Raw genomic sequence first — 15,785 nt, forward strand, 5'->3', positions numbered from 1 at the left:
TCATTTCGTGGCTAATTCAATGTTGCTCTTCAATAGATTGCATTCTCCCCCCCCCCCCCCGCAAATATTTGAGTTGGATAAAAGATAAACCGGAGCTGTGATCACACATTTTCACAATGGAGAAGAATGAAGCGACAAAACCAACAGTGGCAACGTCACTTGGCATCACTTTCTTGAGTTACATTTTGACTTAAAACTTTTCGAGACTGCAGGAACTCATATTCTTGGTTCTTTCGGTAAATTGACATAGATATAATTTAATTGTTATTTATTTATTTAAAATAATAAAAGCAAAAACCCCACGGCGTTTCGATCGCAACACAAGCAGTCTTCATCAGGCTAGCGTCAGGCAAGCAGCATGATTGTGCAATGTTCCTTTAGCAAAATGTACCCAGATTTTTATTGCGACCTCTTCACAAACGGCAAATGTTTATACCTTTAGTAAAATGTACCCAGATTTTTTATTGCAACCTCTTCACAAACGGTCTACGCCTGCATTGCGCGCGAGTTAATGCATCTGCATGTTTGTCAATTATACGAACCAGAGTGTGCATGTTCTACAAATACACGCTACAGCAACGTTTACTGATATTTTTAGAAAACAAGGTGTTTTTATTTTATGCAATAAAACCACTAAAACTGCAAATATTGCATTTGGCAGTACCATGAGGTGCTAATAAACTATTTCAGATCGACACGGGATAAATAAAAAAGACCATTCACCGTTTTAAACAAAACTTGGCCTTCCGCACGATTTCCCCGCTGCCACCATGGCCTCCGGTCAAACAACTTGTATTTCTCTCGCTCACACTGCGAGATTGCAATAAGCCCAAACTTGGCCATGGAGCAACTTTTCAAGGTTACTAGAATAAATAAATTAGCAAAAGGGGTGGTGGGTGGGGGGCGGTGTGAAAGAAAGCAAACGGCGGGAACAGGCATTGAGGGGCAGAATGGCCTTCTGCGTGCCTCTTGGGGACTCGGGCACGAACATTGCACGAGCATTGCATTGCAATGAGAGGTTCCGTGCGTTACAGCCATTCCCCCACCACCACCACCACCCCTCCATCCACGACTGTGAGAGGAATCAATCTTGGTATGTCAATAAACCGTACAGAAGGGAAGGAAACTCTCTTTGGGAAGCGGTCCATATTTCACATGGCCTCCCTGCCGTATGCTACCTACGCACCAGAGGCAGTCTTGCTGGGAAGCTTTAATTAATATCTGATGGAAGAAAAACTACTTTGGGGGAAAGTCATCTATCAGGAAGTATGGTCGGTGCCGGAGCGAGCAGGCTCTCCATAAATTAACAAATAATTTGTGGAGATAGTGGAGGAGGAGGAGGGCAGTAGTGGCTGTAGGTGCATTCAAAGGCACTGCAGTGCTATGCTGCCTGCACCACGAGCCAACTGCCAGGCCACCCTGCCCGTTTAAGGTGTTCATTTGTTATCCAGGCACCGCACATGCACATTATTGAGAGTGAACAACGTAGCTAGCGTCACATCGGTGATGAGACGATACATGGCGTGACTGGTAATGAGAAGTTTGCATGGAAACTTTACACTCACAAATATATACGGTGGCACAACTTGTACACGGTGTTTTAAATGGCACTGCTTTCTATATCATACGTGGACATCACATCCCACTTGCTGCTCTATAAGATGCTGTTTGTCATGAAGTATAATACATAACGATTCACAGTTCTTTGTCAATCCACTGCAGGATAGGGGTACCATGCCAGCCAGGGAAGGTGATAGCATTTGCCACCGATGTTAGCCGTGGACGGGAATAAAATGTAGGTAACAGGGGTTCATGGTGTAGCGTGCTAATCACTATGCCACCACTCCAACCCTCCTAAAGTATACGCAGTTACTTTATGGGAGTGATGCATCAAAGAGAAATATAACACTCAATGAAACGAAATTATAAAGTGGTGAAGAAGAGGGTTTAAGCTTTTCAGTTGTGAAACACAACAAACTAGGATTTGGGTTCTTAGCACTCATCAGCAAGCTACATTTAATAACGCAATTACCAAAAATAATGGTCGATGTGTAAGAACCAACATTAACAATGTGAAGGCTAATAAATATTAATTGAGCATATAATTAGTGTGCATCTAATTAACATAATCTAGATTTGAAGTTTTCGTGACTGCAGGGATCCATACTCTTTGGTTCTTTCGGTAAAGCCACGTAGGTATAAAACAAAATAAATAAAATCACGACGTTTCGGGCGCAACACAAGCCTCCGTCATCAGGTGGGACAACCACAGCAATTAACATATGTTGCTACTTAAGTAATCAATTGTAGGACGTAGAAGGGAAGTGATAAAATAATAAAAATAAAACATAATAAAATGAAATAATTCTCACGACGTTTCGGCTACAACGCAAGCAGCCGTCTTCAGGTGAAGAATGAGACACTGCCAAGCTAGGAGCTTATATATAAGCTGGGTAGGAGGTGGAAGAGGAGCGCCTTAACAAAATAATGTGCATATCAAGAGGAATTTAGCATATTCATAATTATGCGTGCACACACACAACTTATTTTTAAAATGTGCATGCATTAATGTAATACTGCACTGTAGTAGAGCACAGCTAAGAGTACATTTTTTTGTAAAGACATGTTTTTAACGTGAATATCTGTCGTTAAAACACTCCTTGTTACGCACAATCAAATTTCCACAAGTGTGATTCAAGTGGAAGGCAATTCTTCCCTTGAAACAACTGCACACCTATCACTCTTTTGCCACAAAAACACCCCAGCAAGGCCTGTAATAATAATAATCTCCCTGCCGTTCTGTTGTGAGTGGGGGCTGTGTTAGCCAAAATAAAGTGTGGTCATGTCCCTGCTGAGAGGAGGGAAAACTGTGTTGGCTGGAGAAAATCTGGGAACAACAGAGCTGCCTTTCAATTATTCATCCTGGGTCTGCCAGCCCTTTTAGATCACACAGCATGCAGCGTAATCACCATGTCGGCCAAGAGAGGAAATAAAGAAATGAAATAAATAAACATACTGAAAAAAAGAATTCAAGCCAATGTTTTGCACTGCAAAGCACTCCAGAATAACAAGGCTGCGGCCTAAAACAATCTTTATCATGCGGTCAGTAGATTACAGAGCCAAGCGGCGAGATTGGATGCGTCATGAGCTCCAATTTATCCGCAATTTGGGCTGCTTTCACGTGAAGCCATTGTGGGACAGTGCGGGAAAATGATGACCTGAAATCTTGGAGCTGACAGGTGTTGTGGCGTGTTGCATGTTGTGGGGAGACGCAGGGGTGTGGATTCGAGCAAAAGGGATCGTATTTCAAGTGTTGGAGGGGCTGGATTGGGTGAGGTGGTGGAGTCTAGAGATAGGGTGGGAGTGTGGTGGCTAGGGATGCTGGGGTGCTGGGGAGACGTAGCCCTTTAAAGATAATAACCACCAAGTGGCAACCAGAAATCCATAATGCAACGCTGAGGCCTAATCCCAAATGACTGTGAGGCATCAAAGTGATATAATGTTTTGTTGCAGGTGTGTTATGCAATAATGGTAAGCTGCTTGATATCAAATATACATGAGGCATAAAAGCTATGTAGGAATACATTTTATGAAAATCCATAAATATTGTATATACATATTTGTGCATTCACATATGTAGTACTATAAAGTTACGTAAATATTCATACTCCAAGCATAGCACAGTCGTGTATGTTATTAACGTCAAAAAAATCCTATACGTAATATTTGATCTATAAGCGTATTATCTTTAGCAAAAATAAAGTTTCTGTTATTTGGATGAAAGTTATAGTTATACATGTCAAGCACTTTGCTTCCCACAATTCCATTCATAATTTGTTCACTAACAAAAATACATGCGACAAAAAATAATACGGAAGAGACGACGTTTTTGCACAATTGACTTTCATCAAGCGTACAGAGGATAGCTTTTTTATTTTAACACACACATATACACACCTGTGTTTTCCAGGTGAAAAGTTGGGTGCAAGTCAGGCGAAAGCCTTCAAGTGATCAATCAGTCGCAATGGATCAGTTGCACAGATCTATTCCTAAAGCACTCAGGTACAGCCTTGGCCAACATGGCTGGAACACTGCCGTTGCAATTGCCACATTTATAATAGACTATTGATGTGGCAATTAAGGGAGCCTTCTCATATGAAGCGCAACACAGTGCTTCAAAAAGGCACCAATATGTTTCGTGTGATCACGGATTGATTTTCAATTTTGCTCTCTTGCCAATCCCTTCCTGCTCCCGAATTTTGGGCCTCCGTTGCATACAGCCGTGAACCAATGAGAACAAAATGTATCCTTGGCTCCCACGCACATCCGGTCACATGCAATCGCTCGCGATGTTTTATCGCTCTGGCCGTATCCACTCCTGTTTACACCTTGGGAAAGAAATTAACGCCTCGGCATTTAAACTAGATGTCAAAGGCTACACCTCTGACATCCACTTCAACATGACATCGAGTCATTTGAAAGAGGAGGCCACCATGCACCAGTGTCATGGCCCAAATTTGCCAAATCTGCCCAATGTGAAAATTACCTGCTATTACCAGCTATTACAGAATTACAAAAACAGGTTATAACTTGGCTGAGAAATGAGCTCCAGGTCTGAGCTAAGAGAGTCCATATCACTACCCACACTGCTGCACCATAAAAAGACGCAAATACGTGTGTACGTTTTTCGTAAGATTTGTGGAGACAATCAAATTATATTTTTAAAATACCAACACTTGCTGACCTGACATATATTACGCGATGTTATACTCACTCTACTTTTAAAAAGTGATCTGAAAGTCAATGCAGAATATGCACAAGTTTTTGTCAAGGGTGAATTGCGCACATGAAATGCGTTTTCCGTCTGAAAATAGGTTTTAAATTGCAAACGGAACTCCTCTTTTATCCTTGGCCATTTTATCAGAGGGCTGGATTAACCGCATGGCATCTCCAGCACGTGCCGGGGGGACCTGTGCATCTTTAATAGGGGACCCCAGGATGACAGTCATTCTCCCATCACCCTCGCCGGTCGCCAAATGGCTCTATATGCGTCACCGCGGAGCAGTTTGGCGCCGGCCGTTTGCCGCGAGAGCTCCTCGGAGACCAGGTGCCACAGGCGCCACCGTCCACGTCTTCATCTGTCCGCCGCTCGTATCCTCAACCCCTGCTATCTGTGGAGTCCAGACAATCCCACATTCGTTCTATTATCCGCCAAATCCGCTCTCTGAGAAAGACCACGGATGCAACTTCCTGCGGATAAGAGGCGTCGAGGGGGGAGGTTATGGGTTTGAGTGTAAAAAAAAAAAAACGACTCCCGGAGGTGTACACAGGCGCGGCGGGCACACTCCGGGGAGGCTCGTGAGCTCCGTGTGCATTGCCGCACCGGTTTATATGATGCAGCCGTGCCTGCTCGCAGGCAATGCATGCAAATATATGGAATGCATTTTTAATGATACCAAAGTAATGCCATTGTGTGGGCAAGTGCTCGTGATTACCAGCTCCACTGGTATAAAGGCACATCAGTGCCATTAGGAATTCAGGACCACAAAGCACATGTCTAGGTTTTCTACAGGAAACAATCTCGTGCATTTTATGGGCTACATTCTCTGCCAGAGAGTCATATTCCAGGATCACACACAACCTTTCAATATTTAGGATACATTTGAGAAAAATAAACAGCCTTAATATTGGAATTAAGAAAAACGGCTTAAATCATGGCAGATTCCTGAGGAAAAATGCGCATACTCTCTTTTATACCTTTTTATCATATTTCTCTTACAATAATTGATCAAAAATGTTATTAGCAATAGTGGTATCATGTTATAGTTCTGGACTTGGTGGAATGTGCATTTTCCCCCACAAAAAAAAACATGGGCATGAAGCTCGAAATGCCAACCGACCTTGCTCAAAAATGTTGCCCAATTCTGCACTTTGTAATTCATAAAGGGCTGCCTCTGCCATTAGAAGATTGCAGTCGGCCGCACCTCAGAGGGCATACGACGGGTTGGGTCAAAGTGGGCGGAGCTCGGGTTGCGGCTGGAGGTGGGGAGGGGGTCCCCAAAAGTGGTCGGGCGGCAGTGGATTTGGCGATGCTCCTCTCGTGAATGTCGCCCTGTTGGGTGCGCCTTTGCCAAATTGTACGTCCACTGCGCCGCGATGTGGCACGAGATCCACCTCAAGATCGCACCTGTCTCGCTCCACCAGGAAATGAGTCCTCTGTAGGAAAATTAGGAGAGACGGTGAGAAAATCCATCACAACATACGACCAAGAGCTTATGCACATGCAATGCGCATATCCGGGTGCTGTAAAATGACAGGAGAACACACGTGCAGACCACACCACACACACATGCGTCCAGTCTTTACGTGCTGATTCCGCCGTTGCGAGTCACGTGTGATTGGCGGACGCGTTGCCCCGAGGAGCTCAGCTGGCCTGGAGGCTCCCTGGAGGGACCTCCTCTTCCTCCCCGAGCTCCTACTCCTGACCCGGCCCTCGCGGCTCACGCCGGCCCTTGCCGGCTGAGCTCCCTCTTCATGACCCCGTGACCCCCCCCCGCCCCCCACCTTACTCCTGACCTTTGGCATGGAAATCGTGGAAAAGCTTGGGCTAAAAGGTAAGTGCTCGCTGGGATATTGCGGCATTTGCCTTAAGCCGGTTAGCATTAGCGGCACATGAAAAAAATAAAAATTATAATGTATTCATATATCGGCGATGGCACGGTGTCCTGGAATTGCGGCGCTGTGATTTTTTTTATTTCACAGCCAAGGCAAACGTTCCCGAAATGGTGTTTATATGGATTATAGATTACAAATGTACCAATCGAAAGGTTATACAATTTATAAAAATGTAGTGGCTATAAACAATGTCATGTTGTTGTGGCGTGCATTGATAGGAACGCATACTGTCCCGAGTATGGTATATTTTGCTAGGACTGTACTCTCCTGACAATATGTATTCAATTAAAGTACAGTACTAATTTTCATGTTTCCAAAACAAATGGAGAGCTCATCCTGTTAATGCACGCATTTTCAGGCTTTCAAAAACGCAAATGCTTTTAAGACAATTGTGGACGAAAACGTATTCACACCCTATAAAAAAAAACCGGATTAATGTCCTGAGCTTCTGTTGGCATCAACCTCGTGTGGTGCAAGGCGATTACAATGCCCACGGCACAGTCTCCTCTTGGCGGTGTTTGGTTTGTTCAGGGTGTAGCAGTTCCGCTTGTGAACAAACCACCGGGAACGCAACCAGACCTCGTCATACCTTTGAAGCCAAGCAGTATTGATTGAGTCTGGACAGTGCTTGGATAGGTGACGGCCACGCATAACCGGGTTGCCATAGGCCTGGCAGGGTTACGATTACGTGGCCGGTCGCAGAGGGCTTTGCAGGAAAGTAAATTATTGTACCGTACTTCTTTGCTTCCACCAGCTATGCACATCACCGTCAACCCGCACTGCCCCAAGTGGCTCAGCACAGTCCAAGAGCCTTCACGACCCTAACCGGTGTGGGCAGGGCCTCATCCAGCAGTGGATCGGAGTAGCACATACATGGTGCTGGCTGTTTAGAGTGTAATGGGCCGTCCGTAGTGGTGTCTGTCACGCAAGATGTCACGCAATTTTTCCGTATTTCTGCCATGTGACTTTCGGTGTATTCAGGCAAATACTGGGCTATGTTTATCGGCTGAAATGAACAGGGCATTACGAGACCAGTGTCTGGATCCCACATTGGGCAGTGGCACTTCTAGGCCGTATCACCTAGCATCATCGCAAGGCAGTGGAAGTATTTCCGTCCCAGAGGAGTTTCCACGAGAAAAATGATCATGCAATCCGCCCAGTAGAACATGAAATATGAAGCAGAGTAGAAACCATCTGCATGACTTGATGGACAGCATTTGATGGGTTTATGCCATCAACTTAATCCTACATTTCGTCAATCTTCCTCCAGATGTCACTGATTTGCTGCCACACCCGTGAATCGGAGCATATGTGCAGGCAATACTGCATACTCCAGGTATTACAACTCAAGTACAGAGTGAAGAAAAATAGGTGGTGGGCTTGCGCAGGACATGGCGCTAGAAGGAACGACGGCCGATGGTCTGGAATAATAACAGAGGTAGCCGAGGAGTGGAACGTGTGCTAGAGGAAGCACACAGGAAATGGAGCTAAAACCAATTGTGCACTTTCTAGGCGAAACAGTTGCATTTAAGGATCATGAGCGGTGGTGGCGGATTAGAGGCCTTCATGCAACAGTGGATTGACCATGGCTGACGATGGTATCACCCGTAAAATACATTACACGCTGCGTGCATCCTTAGGCTCCCTCCCGGTGCCGAGGCCTACTGCAGTCATGCTTTATCTCGGCGTGAGGCTGCTCTTAGACTGACACTAAGACATATTACATCTTTAGGAGGCGCGTGGGTTTTCTTATCGTAGATTGGGGGCATTTCTGTAAAGTAAAGGGGAAAAAAACCAACCCCGCGCTGATAAATGAATACTTGACCACTCAATTTCAATTGGAGAGCAGGAAGGGATGGCAGAATGAGTAATTTTACAAAGGATGGGAATGCATTACGAGGTGTCATTTGTGATTACTACTGAAGGCAGCCAAAGGACACCTAGATACAGTACATACATGCAAGATAGCGGCTGTAATTAATTTTAGTTTTTTTAAGACGCACATTTCATTGTTTGAATTTTAAAACTAGAGTTGCACACGTGTAGACCATCGATATCACACATTGTTGTAATGTGCACCGCTTCCACATTTAATTGCCGATTTGTATTTATTTTAGGTGGACCTTTTTAATTACAAAATGAATGTGGCATATGCTGGTTGGCTGAGTAATGCATCGGTTTTGTTTTTGTGTTGCACCAGCTAAGCAGCTGCGCTCCGAGCCCTGCCTGGCCGTTGTTTAACAGACAGGAGGGTCAATCTAATGATGTGACAGCATTTCAGGCCATGACAAATGGCACTGATTGCTGGTTGGAGATTGCACTTTAAACCTTTAATTCCGTTGCCTTATCGCAGCCTCCTACACGTGCACAAGCACCGCATGCGCCACAACGCGCGCACGCAGACACAACGTGGCGTGTACACAATGCTGCGACTATGCGTGAAGCAACTTGGGTGTAACCCCCCCACCGTGGGTGCATCAACTGAACACGCAGAGTCGTGTGTACAGCACCCTCGCGGTAAATTAATGTACACCGACTCTGCACCTTTGCATCACGGTGTAGAACCCAAGTTGCGGCTTCCATCTGACAGACAATTGCATGGGGGGGACCATTGACACGACAGCGACTGTTTGAGAAGTATTATTTGGACAACAACCAGAGCTAAGATTTTGCCGGGTGTGCGACGGCATTTGCCAATATTTATTCAGATAGCGGCAAATGTATGGACAGGCACTTCTATGTGGAACCTCTTACCAATCAATGCTCTCCAAGAAAAGCAGGAATAACCGTGAATACAGGGTACAGTCTTCAGGATTTATAAAGGAGGATTGGGCACCATATATTATAATTGTGCACTTGTAAAAATCACCACAGTTATTTCCATTATACAGTGATGTAATTGTAATATGCTCTGATCGTTTGAACGGAACACTTAGAACACACATCAAATACTCCAACACACATCTGCAGCGAAGAGCATTCAAACTTTTGCACGATAATGTGTAATTTACAGATTCGCCATGAATCACAATCTATCTACTGCTGGATGAAGGCCTCTCCATCCCGTCGCCATCCCTCACGTGCCACGCTCCGTATCATCCCTGCGTGTGGACTGATCCCGTTGCTGCTCCACTTCCACAGCGGTCAGAACATTCCCTCATTTGGCTGCCACTCTGTCGTTAGTCTCGGCCATCGGCCCGTGTAGCGACGTGTCCTTCCGTCTTCCCCAGCCCGCTTGACACCGGGTGCCACGGTGGCGAGAAGTTAGCCACCTCGCCTGGCATGACGGAAGTTGTGGGTTCGATCCCCACCCCTGATGCCTGTATATGCGGAGTTTGCTTGTTCTCCCCTTGGCCACGTGGAATTTTCTCCGAGTTCTTAGTTTTTTCCCCGCCTTATTTATAAACACGCGTTTAGAGGATTTGGCTGCTATAATATTCCACGTGATAAGCCACTTCGTTGAGCGATCGTTTGCGGCCATGTCAATTCTGAAAGAGAGTTATAGAGCTAAGCAAGCCTTACCTGGTAAAATAAAAAAAATGGTTTAATAGTTTTAAGAGCTAATTGCAAATGTCGAGGTCTGAACGCCACGAGAATTTGCGTCGCTTTGCTGTTGGTCCTCGGTTGAAGTAGTGCAGCCTACTAGTGTGGTCCACTCTGTGGTCCACAGTCAATTTAAAGTGTGTCATTTGCTTTCCTCCTTGATCTATGTGTTCATTCTTCTCTCAGTGCAATTCCAACTATGCACCTCGCCACGCTTCCGAGTGGCAGCTTTTGTTTCCGCTTTACCAGGTTAAAATATTACCGGAATCATGTACCGCATTGTGTGTTTGGACGTAACGGAAGTTATCAGTACCAGACTTTATAGTGGCGAGGAGGCAAATCAAAATGGTACTGTATACACAGTGCGCTGTGATAATACCATTTTACTATGCAATTCATTGCATTAGAGTATTAATGGAGTTCAAGTTATGTAATTAATGTATGGACATAGCGCGTGCTATAAAGGCCACAAGCAAAGAGTGGGGGTGTAGTGATGCACTGCCCCAGGTACTTGGTGATTTGTCGCAATTTGATACCGCAATCCGATTCAAGAAACAATTTTTTATTTTCACCACCTTGTTTGCACTTTTGTATTCAAAAGTTTTCCATCATTGGCCAAGTTTAGTTTGCTTCGTGAGCAGAAATCTAACAGTGGCATATGATTAATACACAGTAAATAAATAAAAAACATCAATTAATAAATGTAAACAGTAATTGATTCCTATACCCACATTTCAATGGCTGAATCTGGTTGTATTTAGAAACCAAACTAATCGATGGATCGATGCACCGTTACAACCCTGGTAAATAGGGCACCACCAAGTCTAATGTAATGGGACCCAACAACAACCCGTGGATAGCGGTCCAATGTGAAATAGAGTCGTATCACACGAGTCTTACACGTGGAGTTTCCTTGCATCTATCTCCAGTAGGCTCCCTTAACCAACTGGCTTGCCACATTGCTGTGACGATACTTTATAAGGACGTGAACATGAAACGCACAAAGCGGCAGTGAATATTAAAGCCACGCGTGGACCCACTCGGCCAGCGGAGGGGGTGAAGGCTGAGTATTGAACTGTCTCACACATCGTGCTCGAGTCCACGCATCAACAACCAAACACACACCTACGATTAGCACGGTTGGCGACGTACGGCGCGAAAGAAGTTGAACATACGTACAAGACCACAGGTGGAGACACACACACTGCGGAGTTCTGAAGCCCAACAGCTGTGACATTACGCTTCTTTTTCTTCTCGCATATGGCATCACGATTAGCAACTTATGGTACGCTGCCCAATAATTGTTTCTGTTTAACCTAGTACATTGCTTTAAGGTAGTCGCTGAAAAAGTTGACTTTTCGAAATAGCATGCTACATACTTCCCTCCAGCCCATTGTGTTTTAAAGTACTCGAGTTCCATTCAGAAAACAGCCCCATCTTGACGCATCTTACGCTGGAATTATACCAATAATTTACAGAACGTTGTCAATCCGCTGCTGGATGAACGCCTCTCCATGCCGTGTCAGTAGTCAGTGTTGTTTAACCATACTTCGCCATTAATTCTAGATTTGAAGCTTTCGTGACTGCAATGATTCATATTCTTAGGTTTTTTCAGTAAAGTCACGTAGGTAAAAAACATTAAAAAGTAAAATAAAATAAAAATCACGACGTTTTGGAGGCAACACAAGCTTCCGTCTTCAGGTGGTACCGTCACAGCCACGACAGCTGTATCAAGTAAATGAGAGATTGCAGAAGCTAATGGTTAGAGAAGGTGGTTTTTTACCTACGTGACTTTACCGAGAAAAAAACCTAAGAATATACTTCGCCATGCTGGTCAGTGTGGTTTGATGAAGCGGAGATCCAGGACTGGTTCCAATGTCACTAGCAACTGATGTTAGCTGTGGCCGGAAATTGAACTGTGGCTATCGGGTGTATGGTGAAGTACGCTAACCACTGTGCCACCACTCCGCACGTATGCTGGAATTACAGTTGCGATATTTCCCCTTAGATTTGTTCCACTCTCAAAAAAAGTTGCTTCTCAATGGATTTTTTTCTGATTAGAGGTGAAGGATTGATGTGCATGACTCAGCCAGTTAAGGCACGATGCTCTGAACAACATCGCCTGCTCCATCATTGCTATTGAAGATGCTGAAAGCCTCTGAAGATCCTCTCTTATGCCTTCCATCCACCACGGAAGTTCCACACCCAGGCTTCCTCACTGTATAAGTGTGGTCCATTGCCATTCCTTGAATGCTGTCGTTGGGATCTGAGATATGGGTGCATCGTGGATGAGTAAAGTCTCTGACGGATTACATTTGATATTGACAATACCTGATTAAAATACCGTATTCGATGTATAGCCGTTTGTGAAATCCAAGATTTTAAAGAGGGCCCTACATTCATAAAAAAAGAATTTAATGTATTTTTTCTGATAATTCTCAATAATAAATTAGGTCTTAAAGGAGGTGATGAGGGGGGGGGGACTATCTCCACCCCCCCCCCCCTTGTCTTCTCCACTGGCTGATGATAGAACTACCTTCTGCAACGATACCAGTAACAAAGACCCCCGTATAGCCTTAACATACTGTTGGGGCAAGTGCTGTTAGCGAGTAGCACCTACGGTAGGCCGGAACAGCACACGAGGGGGTGGGTGGCCAGCAACCACGCCCGACCACCTTTGTCTCCCGAGTGGCGATGTTTACACACTGCACCAGGTACTGATTTGAGGCTGAGTCGACCTAGGGGGAGGGCCCAGGACCGGTTCAAATAATCGTCACCGGTGTTGGCCGTGAGTGGGAATCGGACTCGGGCAGCCAGGTTCGTAGCGCAGCGCGCTAACCGCTACACCACCACTCCCCGCAACGATACCAGCACCCACTCTCTCACGAACACTGCACTGGGGCTTTTTTTGTAAAAGAGAAAATAAGTTACCGGAAGCCCTATTATGCAAAGTCCCACTGGCTGTGCCCTCTAAGTAACCTCCAGCAGCTAAACCCCTTCCAGGCTTTTCCAGGCTGCTCTTTACACCTTTCAGGATCTCCCTGGGCTCCACCCAGCCCTGACCTGAATTTAACCCTAATAAAAGCTTTAAGCCGCTCTTACACTCCCCTTCAACACGTACGTGTACTTCCCTGTATGCACGTATCAATCAATGTTCCTTAAACAAAGTGAGGGACACCCCCCCCCCAAACTCGCCCTCCCCGCCCCCCTGCCCTTGAGATTCATTATTGCTTCTGCAAGACATATCTGGGTTGTCGGTGGCTGTGTCGTGGTAGAGATAATGTGTTTGTATTTGTATGAGTAGTGGGGGGGGGGGGTACCCGGGCCACGCGATCACCCACGACTCTTGACTCTGCGTGTGTGTAGCAGCCTCGTGCAAGTGCTGCGGCACGCGTAGCATCGGGGCCACAGGTGCGCGTGAATATGCAACAAAGACGCCCGTTGACATGGGCAAGTGGTGACGCGCCGACCCATCAGTCCATCGCGGCTCTTGCGCTCAAGATACACGCATCGAATGGCGCGCGCTGAGTTGTGACAGGTGATGATATATAAACACAGACACAACTTCAACCGAGAGGATGGGTACAAACTGAACAATCATTGGAAGGACGTGATCAACCAGGTAAAGTCGTAACTGTCTGTGATGTTTCCATCCAACCTGCCTATGTCAGCTGTTATTTCCGACTCTCTGTCTCTCTCTCTCTATGCCTCTCTCTTATATATCTCATGCTCACATGTCCTTTGGATTGCACTCTCATGCCTTTGGATTGCACTCGCATGCTCACATGTCTTTTGGATTGCACTTTCATGCTCACAGGCCCTTTCGATTGCACCCGTTGGGTTGCACTCCCTCGTCGAGGAGGCCGCTCTCCTCCTATCTTACAGTTACATGCTAATTTCTCACATTAACATCACTAGCCCCGGCCACTTCTTCATGACCCTTGAGCTACATCCATTTCAAACCTGTTAAGACAGTCTGCCTCAACAGCAGACCATGCTTTCCCACCTGATGATGGACGATTGTGTTGCGCCCGAAACGTCGTGATTTATTTTATACCTACGTGACTTTACCGAAAGAACCAAAGAGTATGGGTGATGAAAAGCGCAGATGCCACTGGTGCTTCATGGTGCCGTGGGTGAGCGCGATACGCTGTGAACCTGGCCACCAAAGTTCGATACCTGCCCATGGCTAACGTCAGTGGCTAGTGGTGTCGGAACTGGTCTTGGGCCCCTCCTTCAACAACCCGCAGTGGCCAATGTGGTGAAGTATGGTCAAACGACAACCCCCACATGCGCGACGAGGCTTGTGGAACGCCTTCACCCAGCCGTGGATTGACATTCTTGTACAATCACCGGTAATTGTCACGACAGGTTCATGGTTACGCCGTCACAAGGATTAGCTACGGAATAAAATGAATCAGTTCAATATGAAAGGAAAGAGTGAAGGGCTGTGTAGCAGAAGCACCGGTCTCTTTGCTCTTTGAGCTAGGAGGTGCACCGGCTGGCAGATCTCGCCTGTTCATCGTCGCGCGCGCCACCTTGGATAAATGTGCATTGTGAGCGAGGCAGGCGCGTTTGTGTCCGCACGTGGTGTGGTGTTCGCGCGTGGTGTGGTGTTCGCGTGAGGTGTGAAGTTCCCACGTGGTTAGTGTGAGCGCGTGTGCGATCTGCATGCGGATGTTGTGCATGGGCGGCCTGCGTTGGTGTGTGAAGGGGGCTACGTTACGGGTCTCAAACGAGTCGGTTGTTGTGACCTGCAGTGTGGTGAGCGAGTGAGTGGGTGAGTGTGTTGCTGTGACCTGCAGTGTGGTGGGTGAGTGAGTTGGGACCTGTGCTGTGGCGAGTGAGTGAGTGGTTGAGAGAGTTGCCGTGACCTGCAGTGCGGTGGTTTAACACAGTATGGATGAGGCGAAGCAGTGTGGTAGACATGCCTCATTCTGATAGAAGTGCTCAGACCACTTTACCAAACTGCAGCTGATATTACCCTCTTTATATATTTTAATTGTTTTCATCACACATGCCAACCTGGTGTGCACGTTGATCACCCATAAAAGCACTATCCAGGTTCAAGAACTGATGATATGCATTCTGATTGATCTGGTAATGGACTAAGTGTGCGGCGTGCAATATACGCACTTCACTATTTGTCGTAGATGTGTACCGCGTGTTTCACACGGATAAACCATTCCTGCTCTCGCCGCTGCATTCAAACCGAATGTATATCGGTCATCTCCACCTGCCAGTGCATTTTTCAAGACATTTGCATTTAGCCTTTGTCAAAGGCTCACCTGCCCGTGAGGTGGGTGATGGATATTCGTTCCACTCAGAACCATGAATTCTGCGTGCCAGAGGCTGCCGAGACAGGTTCCTTTTTCACTTTCTGTTTATATATTTATGTAAGCTCGAAATTTACCTCATTGGCTCGAGTCATCTGGTAGCAATCCTGAACATAGCAATACCACATTACTGCTAACAGGCAATTTAACATGTTTTATAGATACCGGACTGTATTATGCAACCACGGTCATAAATCCAGGAATCTCAACATATTTGCTCAATCAAAACCA

The 15,785-nt window shown here is 45.9% G+C and overlaps 1 long non-coding RNA gene across 1 annotated transcript in view; it reads left to right on the forward strand.

Moving 5' to 3' along the window:
- Positions 1–15,785, forward strand: part of LOC133343601 (uncharacterized) — a 100,103-nt gene that overhangs the window by 76,363 nt on the left and 7,955 nt on the right. The window lies entirely within an intron of this gene.

This window comes from Lethenteron reissneri, chromosome 18 (assembly GCF_015708825.2).
Source record: "Lethenteron reissneri isolate LAM-NWPU_2019-01 chromosome 18, ASM1570882v1, whole genome shotgun sequence".
Classification (NCBI taxonomy): domain Eukaryota; kingdom Metazoa; phylum Chordata; class Hyperoartia; order Petromyzontiformes; family Petromyzontidae; genus Lethenteron; species Lethenteron reissneri.